At 47.1% G+C, this 5,828-nt stretch overlaps 1 protein-coding gene across 1 annotated transcript in view; it reads left to right on the top strand.

The window, feature by feature from the left end:
- The first annotated feature begins 3,710 nt into the window (after positions 1-3,710).
- LOC145361525 (uncharacterized) overlaps positions 3,711-5,828 on the top strand; it is a 23,527-nt gene continuing 21,409 nt past the window's right edge. The window contains exon 1 of the mRNA XM_080217338.1: positions 3,711-3,835. The gene's annotated coding sequence lies outside the window, so the exon portion shown is untranslated. The remainder of the gene's footprint in view (positions 3,836-5,828) is intronic.

Below are 5,828 nucleotides of genomic sequence, written 5' to 3'. Positions count from 1 at the left end.
GCTGTCTCAGGATCTTTGGTGAATTGCTGCAATGCATCTTGTAGATAGTACATACTGTTGCTACTGAGCGGTAAAGGGAGTGGATGTTTGTAGAAGTGGTGCCAATTAAGCGGGTGGCTTTTTACTGGATGGTATCGAGCTTCTTGAATGTTGTTGGAGCTGCACCCATCCAGGCAAATGGGGAGTATTCCATCACACTCCTGACTTGTGCCTTGTAGATGGCTTTGGGGAGTCAGGAGGTGAGTTATTCACCAATATATTGCTAGAATTATAGAAGGCATCGGTGAGGCCACACCTGGAATATTGAGCACAGTTTTGGTCCCCTTACTTGAGGAATGATGTAGTGGCATTGGACGCAGTTCAAGGAGGTTCACTAGATTGATTCTAGAGATGGGGGGGTTTGTTGTATCAAGAGAGATTGAACAGTTTAGGCCGATATTCTCTGGAGTTTCGAAGAATAAGTGGGGATCAAATTGAGGCATACAAGATGATAAAAGGTCTGGATAAAGTAGACTTGGAGCGGATGCTTCCTCTTGTGGGACATTCTAGGATGAGAGGTCACAGTCTTAGGATAAGAGGAAGCAAATTTAAAACAGAGTTGAGGAGAAACTACTTCTTCCAAAGGGTTGTGAATCTGTGGAATTCGCTACCCCAAAATGCGATGGATGCTGGGACAGTGAGTAAATCTAAGGAGGAGTTAGGGTAATGGGTTGAAGGGTTATGGGGAGAAGGCAGGAAATTGGGGATGAGGAGCATATCCGCCAATTCAAAGCTAACTCGATGGACTGAATGGCCTAATTCTGCTCCCATATCTTATGAACGAGTATTCCCAACCTCTAACCCGCTCTTGTCACCATTGTGTTTATGTGGCGAGTCCAGCTGAGTTTCTGGTCAATGGTAACCTCAAGGATTTTGATCGTGGGGGATTCAGCGATGGTAACACCAGTGAATGTCAAGGGGTGGTGGTTAGAGTGTCTCTTACTCACTGAAGTCACAATTTCAATGGGTTTATCATTCTGCCATATCTTCATTCACAACATCCCTCTCCCTCTCCCAAAACTTATCAAATCTTTCCTAACACCTCTGCTCGAAGGAAATCGATCGGTTTCTCAGGCCTCTCCCTGTAACCAAAGCCCCTCATTCCTGAGCCCTTCTGGCTTCTCACTCCCTCCAGGCTGCCCATTCTGTCCACAAGCATCTGGTTTCGATTCCAGCCTGCGATTCACTTCCAGATTTCCCCTCGTTCGGTACTCAAATCTGCCCAGATCCCTCAGTGAGAATCCAACCTGGATAAATGTCTGCAGATTTGTTTGGTGTGAGTTTGATCGTGGGTTGGTGAACACTGTCCTCTCCTGGAGAGTTTGGGAGGTTCACGTTGTCACTTACATTGATAGACAGTGCAGCCACTGTCCCCAACACCAATAATCAGAGACAGGCCAAGCCAACAGTGGAAAAATTTAATTTTCAAAATGTACTTATTAGTGTCACAAGCAGGGCAGCACAGTGGCACAGTGGTTAGCGTTGCTTCCTCACGGCGCCAGGGATCCGGGTTCGATTCCTTGGGTCACTGTCTGTGCAGGGTCTGCATGCTCTCTCCATGTCTGCGTGGGTTTCCTCCGGGTGTTCCAGTTTCCTCCCACAGTCCGAAAGACATGCTGGTTAGGTGCATTGGCTGCGCTAAATTCTCCCTCAGTGTACCCGAACAGGCGCCAGAGTGTGGCAACTAAAGGATTTTCACAGTAACTTAATTGCCATGTAAATGTAAGCCTGCTAATAAATAAACTTTGCTTTACATCTCCTCATATCTTTTGGTTAACAGGCTACCTATCTGTGCTAATCCATTTAAAATTAGTGAATGATCCAAGCATCGTTTGCCTCCTGCAGAATGGAGTTCCCAACTTCTGCGACCCCTCAAGAGAAGAAATATTTCCCAATTGCGTTCTTGTGTTGCGGTGGGGAGTCTGGGGCGGGAGGAGGGGGTGGGGGGGTAGTTGGTTGAGGTAGAGGGAAGAGGAAGGTTAAGGTGCGAGTTTGCCAGAGTACCTACTCCCAATAACAACAAGAACAACGTGCATTGACCACGGCGCCTTCATAGAATTATAGAATCCCCACAATGCAGAAGGAGGCAATGCGGCCCATCACTCTCCAATAGAGCACCCCTACCCTATCCCTGTAACCCCAAGTATTTACCGCGCTAACCCCCTAACTTACACATATTTGGACACTAAGTGGCAATTTAGCATGGCCAATTCACCTATCCTGCACATCTTTGGACACTAAGGGGCAATTTAGCATGGCCAATCCACCTAATCTGCACATCTTTGGACACTAAGGGACAATTTAGCATGGCCAATCCACCTAACCTGCATATCTTTGGACACTAAGGGACAATTTAACTTGGCCAATCCACCTAATCTGCACATCTTTGGACACTAAGGGACAATTTAGCATGGCCAATTCACCTAACCTGCACATCTTTGGACACTAAGGGACAATTTAGCATGGCCAATCCACCTAACCTACACATCTTTGGACACTATGGGGCATTTTAGCATGGCCAATCCACCTAACCTACACATCTTTGGACACTAAGGGGCAATTTAGCATGGCCAATCCACCTAACCTATACATATTGAGATGCTAAAGGACAATTTAGCATGGCCAATCGCCCTAATCTTTGGAGTGAGAGAGGAAACCGGAGACAACCCATGCATACATGGGGCGAATGTGCAAACTCCACACAGACAGTGACCCGAGGCCGAATAAAACCCAGGTCCTCTCTCTGACGTGAAAACTGGAAGTGCCAGATAATCTCAGCAAGGGTATGGCAGCATCTGAGGAGAGAGAAACAGAATTAAAGTTTCGAGTGTGTGGGGAGGAGGGAGGGAGGGAGAGTGGAGGGGGGTCTATCGGTGTACTCGAAATTGTGCCAAGGGGTCTGAGGTTACACCTTCGGGAGATTGCTGCACCGGGGAAGAGAAAGTGGACGGGGTTGTGGGGGCAGGGGAAATATTCAGCTCAAAACTCAAGACCCAACCCTCACTTTGTGACTGGCCCTGGTGACATCGCCCCTTCCTCATTAACATATCGTTAAGCACAACCCTCCCCCCCTCACGGATGGGGAAAATGCTGCTTTGATGCACAACCCAGCTGCTGAAAAGTGGGGAAAGGGACGAGGAGGAGGGAGGGGGGACAATTTGGAAAAGGAATGGAATATCTGACGACAGATAACCCAATGCATTGATGCCAAGCAGCAAGGTACAAAGCAATCCCCCCACCCCTCCACCACACACACACCCAACCACCCATCTCATATAAATTATTAATAATTAAACAAAAATGACACAATAATGAGTTAAAGGATCATGATGAGGGTGATGGTAGGGGGAGGGGGGATTAGCTGGGCTCCTGTTTTAAGGAGGGGGTAAAGATATTTAGGGGGGAGAGTTTTTTTTTAACCCAAAGTTGCCTCCATTTGGGGGACATTGTAAAAGTTGGGGGAACTTTTCAAAACTTTCAGGAACTTTTGAATGTAGCAAACCCAGAGAAAGGAAGCACCTGGCGACGTCACAACCCGATGACGACAGAGAGTTGGACTTACGTCACTGTGGGGGGATTCCCCGTTGACGTCACACTTAAAGGACCAAGCTTTAACTTCAGCTGAACTTTTATTTCTTTTGTCGCCTTTCTCTCTCTCTCTCTCTTTTTTTGGTCACTCCGGAGTTTCCCCCTCCCGTTGGCTCTTCGTTCATGGTTCACTACGGAGCTGTTAAAGGCACAGGCAAGGCAGCAACCCAAAGCTTCATGTGCCAGTCGGAGCGGACCCTTTAAGAGCGTGAGCTTCTTAAATATATTTGGTCTTTCTTGTTGTCCTTCTCTCCGCTTCTCCCTTTCCCTCTCTCTCTCTCTCTCTTTCTTTTACCCTCTCTTTCTGCCTTTTCTCTCTTTCTATCTCATTTTCTTCTCTCTCTTCCTCTTCCTTCCTATCTAATTTCTCTCTCTTTTCTCTCTTTTCTTTCCTTCTATCCGATTTCTTTCCCTCTTTTCTCTCTTTCTCATTTTTGTTTCTCCCTTTCTCTTTTCTTTCTCTGTCCTCCCTTTCTCTCTTTCCCCTCCTAATCTTCTTTCTTTCTCATTCTCCCTCCTTTCTCACTCTCTTTCTGCCTTCTTTCTCTTCCCGTTTCCTCCTTTCTCTCGTTCTCTCTCTCTCACTTATTTCTCTTTCTCTCCCTCTTTCCATTCTTTAACTCTTTCTCCCCAAGTCTCTCTCCCTTTCTCTGTCTTTCTTTCTCTCTCTTTCTCCCTTTTTCTCTCTTTCTCTCCCTGTCTCCTCTGTCTCTGTTTTTTGCTCTCTCTCTTTCTCCCTTTTCTCCCCTATCCCATTTCTCTCTCTTTCCCTCTTTTGTTTCTCCTTTTCTCTCTTCTTTCTCTGTCCTCCCTTTCTCTCTTTCCTCTCCTATCTTCTTTCTTTCTCATTCTCCCTCCCTTCTTGCTCTCTTTCTCCCTTCTTTCACTTCCTGATTTCCTCCTTTCTCTCTTTCTCTCTCTCTCTTCTCCTCTATCTCTCTCTTTCTCACTTATGTCTCTTGCTGTCTCTCTTTTTCCATTCTTTAACTCTTTGTCCCCAAGTCTCTCTCCCTTTATCCGTCTTTCTGTCTTTTTTTCTTTCTCGCTTTCTCCCATTTTCTCTCTTTCTCTCCCTCTCTTCCTCTCTCTTATTCCTTTCTCTTGGCATTGAATATGTTAGTGATTGTGATTGGGTTTGTTTGTGGTTGGTTGGTCCCTTTAAGAATGGGAGTCCCATGTATTCCTCTCCTGAGCAAAGACAAAAGGGAGCTTGTGCCAAGTTTACCCCCTAATCATAACCCCATCCCCAAACCCCTCCAATTCCCAGCAAATTGTGCACTTAGAGAGGATGGCAATTGAAATGGTCACAAACTGAGACCAGTACACTGGTGTTCCACTTTCAGGAACACACAACTGTTCTTTTGCCCAGTTTCAGTCATTGAATCCAGGAGGCCATTCAGCCCATCGAGTCTGCACTGATCACAATCCCACCTATCCCCATAACCCCACACATTTATCCTAGCTAGTCCCTCTAACACTAAGGGTCAATTTATCATGGCTAATCAACCTAACCCTCATATCTTTGGAGCGTAGAAGGAAAACCGGTGGCACAGTGGGTTAGCACTGCTGCCTCACAGCGCCAGGGACCCTGGTTCGATTCCCAGCTTGAGTCACTGTCTGTGTGGAACCTGCATGTTCTCCTCGGGTCTGCATGGGTTTCCTCCGGGTGCTCCAGTTTCCTCCCACAGTCTGAAAGACGTGCTGGTTAAGTGCATTGGCCTGAACAGATGCCGGAATGTGGCGACTAGGGGAATTTCACAGTAACTTCATTGCAGTGTTAATGTAAGCCTACTTGTAACTAATAAATAAACTTTACTTTAAACTGGGGCACCTGAAGGAAACCCACGTGGGCACGGGGAGAATGTGCAAACTCCACACAGACAGTGACCCAAACTGAGAATTGAACCCGGGTCCCTGGCGCTGTGAGGTAGCAGTGCTAACCACTGTGCCACCGCGCCAAAGTTTAAAAAAAGAAACTTTCTTGTTTCCTTCTGCTCCCCTGAAATTTCGAGGGTATTGTGATCGATTTCAGTAGCCCTGGCTTCAAAGGGAGGTGGGGAGGGTGAGTGATTGGGTGCAAGGGAGAGAATCGGCCGAGGTTACACACCCTGATTTGCTCCCCAATGCGCTCCTTTGGCTGGGAAGTGTGGGAGTTGGGGAGGTTGGTTGCGACGCCCGCTGTGGGGGGAATAGCCCCCTTT

This window comes from Carcharhinus amblyrhynchos, chromosome 35, assembly GCF_965287045.1.
Source record: "Carcharhinus amblyrhynchos chromosome 35, sCarAmb.v2.hapA, whole genome shotgun sequence".
NCBI classification, from domain to species: Eukaryota; Metazoa; Chordata; class Chondrichthyes; order Carcharhiniformes; family Carcharhinidae; genus Carcharhinus; species Carcharhinus amblyrhynchos.
Note: the sequence above shows the minus strand (reverse complement) of the source record. Positions and strands in the feature narration are given on the sequence as shown.